This window comes from Propithecus coquereli, unplaced genomic scaffold, assembly GCF_000956105.1.
Source record: "Propithecus coquereli isolate 6110/MARCELLA unplaced genomic scaffold, Pcoq_1.0 Scaffold10, whole genome shotgun sequence".
NCBI lineage: Eukaryota > Metazoa > Chordata > Mammalia > Primates > Indriidae > Propithecus > Propithecus coquereli.
The window spans coordinates 13,637,899-13,653,835 of NW_012133858.1; the positions used below are offsets into that span (position 1 = coordinate 13,637,899).

Here is a 15,937-nt window from a genome sequence, read left to right on the forward strand (position 1 = left end):
GTACATGTAATGTTTTGATACAAGCATACAATGTGAATTACCAAATCAGGGTAATTGGCCTATCCGTCACTCTAGGCATTTATCATTTCTTTGTGAAATAAGGATAGTGCAAATAAGTAACTGAATTTTTTCAACTTTTAATTATTATGCGTACGTAATAGTTGTATATATTTATAGAGTACATGTAATGTTTTGATACAGGCATACAATGTGTATTAATCAAATCGGGGTAATCACTCATGTATTCAGAAAAAAGAAAACAGAATTACTTCTTTTCTTAAGAGTGACATCTGAATGGGAGGGCTTTAGAAATCACCAAATGAAGGCCAAACAGAAGTCAGGGGTGATGGAGTCCTGTGAGCCACAAAATGATGATCTTATATAATATTTTTTTTTCCTCGTATCCCTAACATACATACATACATACACACACACATATACACATATATATTTTAACTATGTAATCTTCCTTATATTTCCATTGACATCTAAAACCTTTCATGTTAAGTATAATAATCAGAAAGGATATATTTAGTGTCACATTATAAATAACATCATTTTAAAATAAAATGGTTACATTGCTTTTTAATTACAGCCAATGGAAAAGTGATTTGCCATACACCAATATCCAACCTAAAAACACATAAACAAACTTTTTTTTAACCATTATAAATTCCATACTGTTTTTTTTTCTTTTTGCACTTTTATTAATTCCACTGTCTCCAAAGATAATTTTACTTTAATGGAATATAGTCTTACATTTGACAGTTTACTTTTAACTTTTCATGATTCTCATTTTTTATTCTTGGTACAATATATAAAGCACTAAGTGTGTAAAAGTTTTCCCTTCTGAAATGAGTTTTATACATTTAAATAATATATATTTCCAATTTTATAATTATTAAATATAAAATGTTAAAATTTTATTAGAAAACATGCCTTAATCTAAATGGGCTGTTTTTGAATGAGAGAATTTAGGTATTCATTGAAAATGGTTTGCTTATATGTACACACTGAGGAAATGTCTTCATAGCCAGGAACAAAAGGAGTTTACTTCTCACAAGATCACTCAATTCTTTAAACTCCTTCTGAGCTATATACCCATTTTATATTTTTATCATCAAAAATTATTTTTAATGATCAATTGACAACTCTAAAAGACCCAGTCTGCAAAAGCAGCCCTGGTTCTCACTCTTCCCTGTCTCCACACCCTTTTCTGCAATTGAAAAGCGTGAGTCCTCCAATCAAGCAGGAGAGTCTGCTTGGCCACCCACTCCTTGAGGCTGGTCTGCCCTTGTTACTTATGACTTACACAGGCCAAGGAATGCAGCAAAAGTGATTGTGTAGCAATCTAAGTCTAAGACTTAAACCTTCTGCTTCTTCTCTTGGAACTCTGTTACCACCATGAGAACAAGCCCAGGAAAGCCTACTAGTAAATAAGAGACCATATGGAATGGAGCCGAGGCACCCCAGCCAGCACCTAGCCTATCTCCAGAAGCACAACTGTCTGGCCTTTCCAAAATTAACTCAAGATGCAAGAGCAAGAACAGCCTAGGTCAACTGTGCCAGGCAACTGATAGACTCAGAAGCAAAAAAATATACATGAAATAAATAAAATGAAGTTTTGTCACTTAAGTTTGTGGTTGTTTGTCAGGCAACATTTTTGTAGTAGTGGATAACTGGTAGAACAACTATATCGGTAGTTGCTTTAATTTTGATAAAAGCAAAGAATTTGAAGCTTTCTGACTTGTAAAAGGATTTGTCACCTAAGTAAGTAGTAAATCTCTGGGAAATTTAACAAACTTTTTTCAAGACTCTACAAATGACTTTGTTGCTATGCTTTCATTTAGAAGCACCTTTTAAAATCTAACATAGAAAGAATTGGGAAGATCAAAATATTGTTCCCATCAACGCACATTTATAATACAATATTTTTATAAAGTATCTTATAACATTCTTTAAATATATTTCCATTAACAGTGCAAAGTTGTGGAGTTAGCTCATTGAGTTTACAGAAAATCACAAGTCTTTCAGATAAACATAACATACTTAATATATGTATCCAATTTCATTTCTTTCTGAAGCTCCCCAAAACTAAAATAATTTTTAAATACAAAATCCCAAGTAACTTCAAGAACAGGAGAAAAGACAATAACAACATCAAAATGGACAAGTGGTAACAGGCTTAGCCGACTGAAAAAGAAAATTCCTCAACCGGCAGGGGAAAACTGGAGAACAAACCAGTCTGTAATTCAGAATGCTGGAAAAACACAGGAACTATCAGCATCAAGATAAGGAGTAACTAGTGATGTTCCCCCAATATTTATGGGTTCTCCTCTCAGGCATATTTATAATATTGTACTTTCTGAAGTAAGGAGAGGCCATGTGACTTACTTCCACCAATAAGACGTAGTCAGTGTTACTTGTGGTCGGTGTTTTAAGAGTATATTTTACCCGGTTCCCTTTTCATCTGCCCTGGCACATATGAAAGCACAGAGATTGAGACTCCCTTAGCTTGGGTCTCTCAGTGTGGATGGCATTCAGCAGAGCTTTGTTATTTTAAGTCACAGATAATTGGGATTTGCTTGTTACCAATACCAATAATCTATTCTATCCTGGCAAATGCAGTCAGGGACCTCAAAACTGAGGATACAGGAAGAATGGTAAAATAAAGAAGATCAGATTATATCTATATCAAAAAGTTATATCCTTTGTTTCAGTCCTACTCTCCTAGTACTGAACAACTCTCCCCTCTGAGCTTCAAAGATGAGGGTAGCCAGACATTTACTCCAGACGAGAGAATGAAAAGAATCTTCTGTGGAAAATTTGACCAGCTTAAGAAAAAAGATCTAACAATCTCAATGTCGGAGATTCTTCAACAAATCATGCAGCCACAGCATCCAACAGAAAAGCTCATGTTTCACAAGCTCCACACTCATATTTAAAATTTTCAATCAGCCTCTTAATCTCTTCTTCTTAAATATGAACAGGTAACTTGAGAAGAGATCTGAGAAGAATCTCTACCACAAAAAGTAGTGTCCAAAGAAACAAAGGAAAAGAAACTTGGATAAAAAAAGACTATTCAAGGAAAAGTAAACATTTAAAACATAGTATCAACAGCCTCAGAGAGATAAAGAACCTCCTGCATCCATGTAGCAGGAACAGGATGCTAAAACAAAGAAATAGAGAAAAAAAAAATATTCATTGAAATTAAAAACATAATTGTAGAAAGTAAAACTTAATAATTTTTTTTTGGAAATTAAAGATTTCCTAAAAAGCAGAGTAATAAAGAAAAAGAGACAAGAAAATTCGAAGACCAGTTCAGCAATCTCAATATCTCAATAATGGGAGCCCCAAAAGAAAAAAAAAATACAAAGAAGAAAATTCTCAATTAAATAATTCACAGGAAAAATAATACCAGAATCAAAGTATACAACCTTCTGAATTAAAAAATCCTGTCAATTGCCCCAGCATAATGGATGAAAATAGATTTACACCACAAAAATATTTCACAAAAAATGTAGGAAAAGAGAGATTCTATAAACTACTAGGGAGTAAAAAAGGAAAAAAAAAATTGTCACTTACAAAAGAGCAGGAATGAGGATGGCTTTGGGACTCTCAAAAACAAGCCTGGAAACTAGAAGATAATGAAGCAATACAGCTGAAGGAAAATGATTTCCAATCTTGAATCTAAACCTAGTGAAATAATCATGTGTGAAGGTGACATTTTCAGATACACAAAAACTCAGAAATTTTATTTCCCATGTGTTCTTTATCAGGAAGATTCTGGGGGATCTGTGCAACCAAAATGAAAGGATAAAATAAGAAGGAGGAAAATGCAGGATCCAGGAATATGGGATCAAATTCAAGAGAGAGAAGGGATCCCCAGCGTGACCATGAAGGAGATCCAAGGACAACAGCTATGCACCTGGGCTTGGTGATGCAGAACCAGGGTTCGCTGATGCACCAGGATGGGCAGAGAAGGGAATGAAAACCTCCGCTAAGGAAAAAAAAATGTAACTGGTAGATTAACTGATGACATTAGCAGTGTGAAAACTTATGCTGAAAGGCAATTGAAAATTACGAAAATTGTTACCAAAAGATACAAACTAAAGTAAGTACATGAAAAGTAATACGATTAATAACTGCAAAAAAATAAGAAAGGTAACACAACTATAGATCATTAATGTGTGAAGATATTAATTAAATGGTTATTGATTCAACCAAATATGTAATAGTGCTATTTAGAGTGGAATGGGTAGAGAAAACAGAGAGGGTATCAGTTTGAGAGAGATAGTCCTCATTTACTTAATAAAAAACATGAAAAAATAATGCCAAAGGTTGACTAAACAAAAAATAATAATATACACAAATCAGATAGTAAAATATAGATGGGAATTTCTGGAAGAAATAAATAAAATACCCAAAAGTAGTTGACTCTGAGGAGGATAACTAATGGGAGTGAGAAAAGTGAAGGCAGAAAGAATACAATTATTTTGGTATAAGTTTTTTAATATATTTACCTTAAAAATTCTGTACATTATTTGACTGAATAAATATAAAATAATAATTAAAAAAAAAGAAAGGGAGGAAAAAAATATCCACCATATAATACAATTGGTAAAGCCATTCGCGGTGTCAACATCCTCAACACATCTACTTTCTGCTAGAAAACATCTGATTTAATTCCAAAAATTGTGTTGATATGCATTGGCATTACCCTCTTTTCACTTTGGAATTATGAAGTATATAGTTTTAAAAAGAAAGAGAGAGGCAGAGAGTTGGACAGCAGATGGAGTCTGGAACTTCATCATATTGTTTGTTGTCTAGATGAAACAAGATGTCACTGCCTTCTGTATTTCATTCATAAAGATATTCTTTATGCTATTCCCAAAGTCATCTCCCCCAATACTGTACTTTTTGACCAAAATTGGACGATGGTAGACGCAAGACTATGAAATGAAAATCAGCATCCTTCCTCTAACCCCACGCTACAATTTATATCAATTCACCCCAACTTGGGCCACAGATCACATTTTTGTTGTCATGATTCACTCTTGACAGGAACACTGGTAAATTGGAGAGAAAAAGGAAGCCCTGCTGGGGGTTAATGGTGCCTCTTTTTTAAAGGAAACTTTCTGACACCAGTATAATAAGTGTCACTTTGTTTGGCCCCTGGAGGTCTTTATGTTCCTGGGCCATGATTAATAGCAAGAGAGATAATGAGTGACAGGCAAATTTTTCTTTTGTGAAGGAAGAGAATGCTGATTGGCAAAGAGGAGATGGAAAAGGAAAGCTAACATAACATTTCCAGCACGTCCTCAGGCATACCAATTTAGGAGGAATTATAAAACGAATTTCTGGTGATCACAAGAACAGAATGTAGTAGAGACTGTCTAGATGCTCATTAATCCAGTTTTCACCCATGTGTAAACTGCCTATCCTAAGCAATTGGGTTAGGACCATGTGATTTGTTTTGGCCAATGAAATGTGGCCAGAAATATTGTACGACCTGAACCCCCCTGCATAATCTTTGCTGCTCTCTTTCCCTTACATGGAGACCCCGATGTCCAGAAATTTTTGAAAAGGGAAGCATCACAGAATAGAAGGAGCCTGGACCCTTGCCAGTGCTTAGGGCAGAGCTGCCCCGGAATGCCACCTCACTTACAAGGGGCTGTGATATGAGTGAAAAACAAACCTCTATTGTGTTAAGTCACTGAGATTTGTGATAACAACTAGTGTTACCTATCTTGACTAATAAAGGAAGGTAGAATTTTCCTTTCACAACATAGTTAAAAAAATCAAGAACAGACACTTTTTAAAATAACATTTGTTAAAGGGTCTTACATACCTTTAACACCAAGATTTCTGGCCTCTTCCAAAGACTTGATATGTTTTCAAGCAAATTAAGTGCAATGCATTTTAAAGGGAAAAGAAATAATTCTACGTGCTATGTATGTTCATTGCATTATGTTTTATGGGCCAAATGGATATGTCTCTAAAGTGAGTGAGCTTCCTTTATAATAGAGACTGAAAATATATGAATTATAATAGTATTCATAAACATTAGCAAAAAATGGTATTATTATTGAGCTCTTTCTTTGGGGTATTTGCCCATTTGAAATGAGTTCTGTGAGTTTTTAAGTTTCTCTAGACAGCCACCTGAGGGTATTTTGTCAGAGCTTTTTAAATTATTCAATGAACAAATAAAAATAAAATCTATGGCAACAGGCTGGAATGTCATGTAATACCAAATTAATTATATGATTCACTGCAGGCACCAGCCTCAGAAAAGACAGGAAAAGGCTGTTATGCAAATAGATTCGTCTCTAATAACAGCAAAGGGAATTTATTAAATTACTAGCACAAGAATTACTTTTTTGTTTGGAATGCCCCTTCGTATTCAGTTTACTCCACAGTGGAAGCCCTCTTTAAATCGGCCCCTCAACATGGGGGGACCACAAAGTCATCATTTCCCTCAGCCTTAGGGTTTCTTAAGGCTGAGACTTGGTAGCACAGAGAACTAATGGAAATGTGCAAAGCCTCCCAAAGCCAAGTCACTGGAAAATCCAACCCACGCTCCTGACAGCAATTAGCATTTATATAGCAGGGTATACATTTTAACTAATTAATCTCACAACACCCTCTAGGGCTTTCATGCCCATTCCCACATTACATGCCAGGAAACGAAGACAGAGAGATTAATTGACTTACTTTTGCCTGAGTGGTAGCACAAATAAAAGCTGCCTGAACATAGAGCTAGGATGCTTGTCCCAAATCTAGGCTCATACATTCAAAGGAGGATATTTCCCACAGAAAAGCTGTTCATATATTTGTTTTTATTAAACATTTGTTGAGAACCTGCTGTGAGCAAGCTACTGTGCTGGTGCTAGGGTAGAGAGACATAAAAGTATAAAAACTCAAGAAGCTCAGGTATAGAAAAGAAAGAGCAAATATTTGAATTTTGGAAGACATAAGGTGGAATTACTTTCCATATGTAATTATTTACCGTGTGCACTTACTTGCCATGTGACCTTGGACAAAATGTGTCTCCTCTTAATCTCAGTTTCTGCATGTGTAACCTGTCTATTTTACAGTAGTATATGAGAATTAAAGGGTCTGGCATATAAAAGGAGCTCAGTACATATTAGCTGAATCTGCATGATAAACCTCAATGGATCCTAGCCTATCAGATACATTAAGCAAAACTAACCAGAATTTAGTCAGGCAACTAAATTCTGGCTAATGGAATATGTTTGAAATTGTCATGTGGTAGATTCTGAAAACCTTTCTTGAGAGACACTGGCATGTTCCTGTGTTTCCTGGGCTCCTCCTACCATCCCATTTTTTTTCATCCTGTTGCTTTGAACATAAATGTGATGGCTGGAGTTATATCATGGCCCATAATAATTATGTTCATACTCTAAAGCCAATGAAATCTGAAAGTGAAACGAGGTGGGACCTTGAATAACTTAAGGAGCTGCCTTACTAGCCCTAAATTTTCTACTTCAAGATTTTATGTGAAATAAACTTTCTTATATCCTTGTTACTTAAAGTGTGGTCCACACAATCCACCAGCATCACCGGCATCCCTTGAGAGCTTATCAGAACTTCAGACTCTCAGGCCCCACCCAGACCTACTGAATTGGAATGTGTATCTTAACCATCTCCAGACAATCCCCATGCATGTTAAAGTTGGAAAAAGTTAGTTTAAACTATTGTCATTTTGAGTCTCCTATTCACAGCTCATCATCATTCTCATTGATGATAATGTTTTATTTCATCTGTTCAAATAAGTGGGTAGTTGAACAATGCCTGAGGTTCTATTCACTCCATAGTCTGTCTTTTTGATTAATATTTATATTTAAAAATATATTCCTTTTTGTTCCTCAATGAAAAAATATTTAACATATCTGGATATTTTTCTAGCACTGTCCTATAATAAACCACTGTTTTAAAAACCTGCAAACACTATTCACCTACAGTATGATTTATAGAGGAAATACTATTAAAACTTAGGTTTTTTTATTCAGAAGAGAGCTACTAAACCAAGAGCTACAAAATGTTTCTGAAAATCCATATTTGTCAACTAAGCCATCCAAAGGAGGGAGAGAAGTGGGGAGTGGGGGAGAGAGGGCTGGAGTGTCTGTGAGCATCTATCTGTCATGCATCCTCATGCTGCTGGTGCTGCTCAATAACGCTGGGCTCATAACTTGGCAGATGGCTTTCCTGGACCAGATAATTAGACATACCTTACTCCCACCAAGAAAAGGGAGTTTTCTTGATTAAATAATTTGAAGAAAATAAGAAATAGCCCTGAGCAGAGATTAATAGATGATAAGATTTTTCAGATTAGGAAAGAATGCCAAAAATCAAGAAAAGGGTTGTGGTGGGGAAGAAACCCATAAGCCACAGCTTCAGTTTTGTTAGAGATTGATTCTAGAACAAGTTTTATCCCCAGTAGTATAATATTTCTCCCTGTGATACTGGGTATTTATCTTTACACTGCCCTAAACACTGTCATTGTATATTAATTAGAAGTGGCAGTTAAAAAAAAAAAAAGTGTAGAGAAATCATTACCAGGCAAACATGAAAACAAAGAAAGAAAGAAGAAAAGGAAGAAGTGAAAAAGGAAAGTGAACTCCCACAGACGAAAACAACCAAACCTAAGAAGTTTAAATTTAGAACTATAGTAGGTCACGCTTCAAGTTACAAAATCAAATTATCTAAAGGATGACACAGAGTTGGGTCTTTCATAGTTTATTATTACAGGATTAATATTCTAGGATTTCTGAACAGTTCGGTTTTCATTCAGTACCTGCCATGCTGAGGTTCCACTCTTAGTTTGTGAACATGAGTGTCACTTTCTATAAAATTTTCCTTGTGGCAGGAGACATGAGTAAAAACTCTGGGTTTTCTAGAGAATTTTAGAGTTCCCAGGTCTAAAGAAGCTGCTGAAGGTCTCCAGGCTCTTTCTTGGTCTCCATCAAATTATTTCATAACTAGGTTTTGAAGCATGAACAAAAAGACCCTGAATCATCATGTGTTAATGTCCAAGAAGCCACCCTTCCTGCTGCTGTGCATAATAGGGAAAATAATGGAATAGCATCATCTAACAGCCACCTAGAACAGGCTCTGCTTCTCTCATCAAAGTGGCACTCGGGGTTAGCAAACTACAGAATGGATGCTGGGTATGCTGCCTCTGTACCATGGTTCATTCTTTTCTTTTTTTTAAAAAAAAAATTACTGTAATGAACATCCTCATGCAGCTGAAGGGAATGATTTTCTTTGCAGGGATGTTGTGACAATAAATAAACTGGCTTATGTCAAATGTGGAACAGTACACTGGGGAAACTCTAAGTAGTCATTAGCCGGTTTTTGTGTTTTTTTTATCCTCTAAGCAATCTTTTCTAATCCGTGATTAAGATGTAAAGATCCAATTACTATTCTCATATAATAATCAACCAGCCTTTGCTCTCTTTATTCTCATTATTACATACTATTTATTCAGGGTTCGATGAATGCTAAGAGCTATGAGCAAAATCTAGAAAAAAATATGGTCTCTGACTTCAAATTTCCATTCAAGAAACAGATTGACAACATTGGAAGTAAAGGCATTTTATGCTTTATCATACAGTCCCAGAACAGATGGGTCTTAAATCTAGTTGCAGCTTCCGGTTCTAGTAAGATAGCTGGTAATGCCCCCATTCTACAGATGAAGTGAATGTAGCAAGAGGACAAAGGACAGGTCTGCAAGTGGGACAACAATATATGATAGTGATTGGGAAGGACCAAACCAGCTCTCTTATATCCCAAAACTACTTTTCCTAGGGAGAATACAATGGCAAGTCTCCGATGATCCCATTTCTAATCCTTGTTCTGCCACTTCCTAGCCATGTGTAAGTAAATTAAATATTCTCATGTGTAAGAAAACTGGTTTGAAGATTAAATGAGACAACACTTGTGAAGTGTTTTACAGAGAGATGTTCACATAGTCCTTGCTATTGTTAATATTGTAATTCTCTTTCTCAGTTCCAAACTGAGTATAGCCAATGTCAAATGGAATATTGTTCGACAAATATTGTTGATGTTTACCCAATGGGGACTCACCTCTAGCAAAGTGCTTGAGAGTGTTGGACTACAAGGGACTTTTTAAAACATTTAGAAAAATCCTTTCATGTTTCAAATGGAGTAACTAAACCCAGAGAGTTAACTTGATAAATAACACAAAGCTCATTAGTGTCAAGTATAGAATCATTCCTTTTCAATCCAAATTTTTTGTTCTTTCTACTACATCATCCCAGTAAAATATATATTCCATATACATATCTGAACAAATGTTTCCAGTTGGTATTGGGAATGTAAATGGTACAACAGTGCATCCCCCTTCCAAACAGACAATGAAAGAGGCTAAGAATCAAACCCAGGAAGATTGGAACAGATAATGTTAATGTGGGGCCATAAAAGACAACTTTGCATGTGTTCTATATGGTCAAGCCAGACAATTATTATTCTCATCCCTCTCATTTTACAAGTGAAGAAGCTGATACATGGGTCTTGTCTGGAGGCTGAAAGTAAGCTAGGTAGCAATGCTGCCTACAAGTGTGACATCTGAAAAGAAGAATCCTGTACCTCAGTTTCCTCATATGTAACAATACATGAAACTAAATATGAAGCTAATAAAAGTGCCTACCTTATAGAGCTGTCATTAGTGGCAAATAAGATCATACATGAAAATGCCACAGGGACTCTTATATATGATAAGAACTTAATAAATTTAAGCTACAATTATGATGTTGATTTTTTACAGATGAGGAAATCAAGACCTAGAAAGACAGTCTGCAGGGAATATGAATATTTCCTCTGTTTGTTTTTGAGTTTTTATTGTATTTTACCAGAGCCAGGGACAAGAAACTCGACATTAAGATTTGAGTTATAAAATGTAGAAAGCAGGCTAAGCATGGACTCACTTCTTAATTAGCAGAAATATTTCAGTGATCACTTTTCCATTCAACGGCATGATGTAAATTTAAAGCCCTCCGGATACTCAACAGGTCTCTCTACCTTTCAACACCATGTCTCACTTCTCACTTGGGGGTGTCAGAGAGGTTCCTTCAGTAAAAGTACAACAGGAGCTTTCAACATTCAATTAAGAGCTATCCAATTCTTCTGCCTCAAGATTTGCAGTCATATTCCATGCACAACTACAAAGTTAAAGGAAAGTGCATCTTGTGAGCCTTGTCAGCAACCTCCCCAGCAATTCTCAAGAAATTGCCTGGAGTAAAAGGAAGCTTATGATCTTCATCACCTGCCAGAGGAAGAGACACAGGCTAAAATCCCGCCACTGCATTTAACAGAGGCATCACCTGTGAAATGTCAGTGCAGCCTCATTCAATTTCAATAATGTGTCAAGCATGTAAATTTTTCTTGAAGGCTGGTAGTGGCAAGCAGAAAACAAAAGATTCTGAGAGAAAATTGGGTGAACCAAGCATCAAAAGCTAAGAGCATGAGAAATTGGGTTTGGAGATATGTCTGCCAGTGAATGATGATGGGATGGCTTTTGGCAGGAAGAATTCAAAAGGTGGGGGTTCTGAGTGGCTGGGTTTTCAGTGGTCACTTGCCTAGAGAACAGTGTCACCTCCCAAGGGGAGGAGGAGGTCTTGGGAAGAGTAAATGCCAAGATAAAACCCTGTGTCAAGTTTCCGAATAGTTCAGTAACCCCTAACCCACGATGCATCTTAGAAAACTACTGCACGTTAGCGGTGGAAGGAGGCCCCAGAAATTATCCAGTCTCTTGGCACATTATACAGATTATAGTCTGAGACCAGAGGGGTTGGGAATGCCTGAGGTTAAAGACTAGGTTGGTGGAAGAGGCAGGATGAAATTGTCCCAGATTTCTAGTTATTACTAGTTATTTGGCCCGTATCACAAACATTACCTCTGCAAATAAATCCAACTGCAAAAGATAGGTTATACCACACTTATATCAGTCTTCGTTTTTCTTTTCTTCTGGAATGTCAGAGGTTGAACATTTATCTTCAGCTCACTGACTCACTGTAATCTTAAGGTTGAGAATGTTTGCCTCGTATATATTTATTGGTAAAGAGAAAACAGAAACTACAAACCAACTTCTCTGAAATACTGAGATATTAAAACAAAGGAAGCAAAACAGGAGAATGTACTTTTCATATATGAAGCAAAAGCGAACACTCTAGAAAAATCAAATTTAGAATCTCTTATATAATCTTTGTTGCTGTCAGCTCCTCTTTCGCATGGTACACACATTCCCTCCCTGTTCACACTCAACCAGTGGATATACCATGAATGTTCTGTCACTGAAGAAAAGCAAACTAATTACTAGAAAGTAGAAAAATAAGAAAAATAGGCAAAAGATCAGCAAAAGGGCCTGCAGTCATACAAAGAGGGCTCTTGGGAGCTTCATAGTACAACTCTAACTGTCCAGGTATACATCTCTAGTGCATGTATGTCCAGGTATATTCCAGGGCACCCATGTCAAGTCAGGACACTCATCCCTGGAGACTTTCAGTCTCCTAATGCTGCATGCAGTTCCCTGTCCGGTGGAAAAATGAACAACGGAGGTGGATGCTTAGAAAGATGTAACATGGCTTTTTATTTCCATATGCTTTGAGGCACGAATGTCTTCTGATTCCTGAACCTGTCCTCTCTCCACTGACCTCCTCAGGGTCTCAAGTCATACTCAGCCTTTTTGTGTCTATTTTGGAGATTTTATATGTTATATACAATTCCTTCCCTCAAAACACTCCACTCAATTTGATTCTTTATGTTGACAAATATCTCAAACCATGTTCTTTCCTTCTCTCCTATACCAAATTAGCTACTGATCCTTTCCTTGAATATAAAAATTCACCTTCAGACAGATTTTTTTTTTTTGAGACAGGGTCCTGCTCTGTTGCCTGATAGAGTGCCGTGGCGTCAGCCTAGCTCACAGCAATCTCAAACTCCTGGGATAGAGCGATCCTTCTGCCTCAGCCTCCCAAGTAGCTGTGACTACAGGTGTGTGTCACTATGCCCAGCTAATTTTTTATATTTTTAGTTGCCTGGCCAAATTTCTTTCTATTTTTAGTAGAGATGGGGTTTCTCTCTCGCTTAGGCTGGTCTTGAACTCTTGAGCTCAAGCAATCCTCCCACCTCGGACTCCTAGAGTACTAGGATTACAGGCTTGAGCCACCACGCCCAGCCCAGACAGATCTGTTTAAACTTCTTCACAATGAAACATAGTTTCTGAGGTACATCTTGTAGTATTCTTTATGGAGAACAATGATAAAGGGTCAAACTGATTTCTTGTCCTAATTTGCCTGTGTTATCACTAATATTATTATATTAATAACTACTACTACCATCACTTAATATTGAATGTCTTCTGTCAGGTATTAAGTGCTTTACATTTAATATCACTTTTAATCCCAATAACAACTCTTTCAGAAAGTTTTATTATTGTCTCCACTTAACAAATGAGGAGCGTGAGGCTTAGATAAGTTAAAGGATATATACACAAGTAGATATTGCATAGCAAGTAAGTGGGACACAGGGATTCTAATGAAGATCTGCCTCTTTCCAGAATCTAAGATTTAATATTGACTGTGGCCAAGTAACTTTCCTTTTCTGGGATTCCATTTTCTCATGTGGAAGGTAAGATGGTAAAACCAGATGATCTGTAAGCCCTTCCATCTCTGTAATGTGATGGGTTTATAATCAATGCTAACTTCAAGAATATTTTCTAGCCTGAATCTGAAAAATATAAATCAAATCAGTTTTTCAGAGAAAACAGCAGGGGTGGGCGGACACTCATTAATAGAAAGCAGAACACAGTGAGTGAGAGTCTAATAACTGGCATAAAATCCTTGATTAGCAGTTCCCGGCATCAGAAGGCACATGTCATAGCCAAGAGGCAATGGGGCAAATCACATCTGTCTGAATTTGAGAGTGTCATTATATAGTCCTGTTTCCAATGGAGATTCTGAAGCTACCTTCATGTTCAACTTTCCTTCACAACACTCACTTTTAAAAAGCAGAGGAGTCAGAAATGTCAGCCTGTCCTCGAAGGCAGCTCCCTCGGGCGTTACCTGCCTCTGTCTTATTAAGTATAGTCAGGCATGACTCAGCTCCTCCATCAACTGTCTGAGAAGGAGAACACTTCATGCTGGTAGAAAATCACCTTAAGCAGAACAATGGAAGGCGTTTAAGGTAGACAATTAGAGTCAGGTTGCTTATTACTCAAAATCAAATCACTCTTTTCCTATTCTAGAAAGGAGAGAATAATCATAGCCAATAGGGAAACAGGACTGCTTTTGCTTAGAACACATCAGATCACCCTGTCATCTCCAGTTACAACTATCAGCCACTCAGACACCTCTTCTGTCTGGGTCGCAAAGCAAGGTGAACTGTGGGTTATGTCATGTCCTTCAATCAATAAATCCTCAGTGAGAACCTACCACATACAACAGTTTATAATAGGCTTTAATGGGGGATAAAGATACAAGGAAGACATAGTTTTTGCTTTCAAAGCTCTCACTATCTAAAGAGGGTGGACAGTCAAGCAAAAAATCACAGTGCAAAGCAAAATGAAGCAAATGCTAAAAAGAAAAAAAGATGCAATATGTCTTAAGAGAGCAGAAGGAGATCTTAACTCTGTCTTCTAGAGGGTTGGAATTCACTGGTGCCTTCACAGAAGAAATAGCATCTGATTTAAGCCTGATAAAATGAATAGAACGTGCACTGACAGATACAAGGGGAGGAGTCCAGGCTGACGGAGCTATGATTAGTCACTCCATCAGTCACAGGGTGTGGGATGATTTAGAAGAGCATGAGAACAGTAGACGAGGGTCATACGGGGTCAGAACAGACTTTGTTCTAGTAGCAACTGAGAGTCACTGATGGTACTTGAAGAACTGAGTGACATATATTAACTGTAAGCAGAGGTAAAGGATGAATTGAGAACTATGTTTGTGCCCTGAAGCTGTCTAATGAGTCACACACATGTGCAATTCCACATGTATCAAGAATGAAATTTCTTTATCCATCTATTATCTCTGCTTTTACTTATACAAAAAAAAAAAAAAAAACACAAATGAAGTCAAAAGAGACAATTACAGCAGCCTGGCTGAGGGGGTGGGGGCATGCAGTGAGGCTGATGGCTTTTGAGGTGGCCCTTTTGCTGTACAGTTGTTAGAGTGGGGGACTGTGATTTATCAAGATGAGAAAGATTGCATTGTCTGGTACCTGCTCCTTTTTTATTCCCTAATCCCCATCATCATCAAAGGTAATACATGGAGCTGTATTCCACTTCATTACTGTTTGTGGAGCCTAATTATCCACATTCTTTATTATTGCTCTCCTGGGGAGCTTGATCTCAAAGTATTTTAATAACCTGAAACCTCAATAAATGACAATGCTCTATAGTACAGCACACTGTCTACATAGCCCTATGGCACTCAGGACATTATTCTGCAGTTTATAGATAATGGGATACCTGTATTCTCTTTCCAACTATCTAAAGGCTCCTTGTTAAGAGGACAATAGTCCTTTTCATCTTCACTGTGATGAAGATGAAAAGTGCCCCTCACTGTGTCTGAAAAAGCCTCGAAGCTCTATAAACATACTGAGTGAAGAAGAGAACAGTGGTAGATCCAATGAAGGGCCTGGGAGTAGGACTTTTAAAATAACCAGAAAAATTAAAGGTTAGCAGCAAAGACCAGATACAGATGAGAAGAAAATATTTGCAAATCATCTATTCAATAAGGGACTCATATGCAAAATATATAAAGAACTCTCAAAATTCAATAAAAAAACAAACTCATTTAAAAAAAAGAAATAGGCCGGGCGCGGTGGCTCACGCCTGTAATCCTAGCACTCTGGGAGGCCGAGGTGGGCGGATTGTTTGAGCTCAGGAGTTCGA

General features: G+C 37.0%; 1 protein-coding gene across 3 annotated transcripts in view; it reads right to left on the reverse strand.

Moving 5' to 3' along the window:
- IL1RAP (interleukin 1 receptor accessory protein) overlaps window positions 1-15,937 on the reverse strand; it is a 133,712-nt gene that overhangs the window by 52,236 nt on the left and 65,539 nt on the right. The gene's annotated exons all lie outside the window — the stretch shown is intronic.